This window comes from Mus pahari, chromosome 11 (assembly GCF_900095145.1).
Source record: "Mus pahari chromosome 11, PAHARI_EIJ_v1.1, whole genome shotgun sequence".
Taxonomy (NCBI): Eukaryota; Metazoa; Chordata; class Mammalia; order Rodentia; family Muridae; genus Mus; species Mus pahari.
Window position 1 is genome coordinate 22,058,989 of NC_034600.1, and position 1,258 is coordinate 22,060,246.

A 1,258-nucleotide genomic window follows, 5' to 3' on the forward strand; every position below is an offset into this window, starting at 1 on the left:
GTAGCTAGACTCCACCCTCACAGTTACCTGATAATAGCCAGGTATGCTCCTCCCCACAGCTACCCTGCAACTGCAAGATAGCCCAGCCCACTATAAAAGGGGCTACTTGGCCCATTCCTCTCTCAAGCTCTCACCTTTCTTACTCTCATCTCTAGCCCTCCTTCTCTCCCTCCCTTCCCGCTTCTCTCCACATGGGCATGGCCCGCCCCTCTCTTTTACCTTCTCTCTTTCTCCCTGCCATTCTACAATAAAGCTCTAAAACCATAGACTGTCTCTGCTCATCAAGGCCCACTGTGCTTCAACGATGGGATAGGCTTTCCCCTAAAGAGCTGAGTCTAACCTCCTGCAGGAAGGCCTTCCTGTGCTCTAGTCAAGGACTGGACCAAGGACTCTTGCCTGCGTGGGAACCACCCAGTGCCCCCTCTGCCCCTGCCCACTCCTGGATTCAGCCCCCCCCCCCGGGATGACCAAGCTGCCCCCTGGGGGCTCCACTTTGTTCTCAGCTCTCCTGAGACATACAGCAGCGTCTGGCATGCCCGAGCCTGAGAACCTGTTTTCTCTGGCCTCCGTGACACCTTGGACTGCTCTCTCTCCACCCGCTGCCCTGCCGAGCTGGGGTTCCTTGGCTTCACACAGCCAGATGCCCACCCAGGGCCACATGGACAGTGAGTGGCAGTCCTCCATGTCCACCCGCCCAGAGCACCGGAACTCTGGCGGGGACTCGGGTTTTCTCCCATCCCCTTTATTTCCCGACAATCCAAGTTTTACCTGGACCCCTAAAGATGGAATAGGGAATGCTTTCCCAATGAAGCTCAAGGCCAGCGTGGTACTTAAAGCCACAGTCAGAAATGATGCATGGCTCTTCAAGAAGTTTCGGAATATACTACTTCTGTTTCTGGGATATGCTGTTTATTTCCCTTGCTGGTTTATTTTCTCATTATGTATGCATAAAATTTGTTTAAAGTATCAACCTACCATCAATTGTACAACTGAATACAAGCCTCACTTCAGAGCTACTCTTTTTTTTTTCTTTTTTTTATTATTATTATTTTATTTACATTTCAAATGCTATCCCAAAAGTTTCCTATACCCCTCCCCCATCTCTGCTCCCCTACCCACCCACTCCCACTACTTGGCCCAGGCCTTGCCCTGTGCTGGGTCACATAAAGTTTACAAGACCAAGGGGCCTCTCTTCCCAATGATGGCTGATTAGGCCATCTTCTGCTACATATGCAGCTAGAGACAGGAGCTCAGGGGG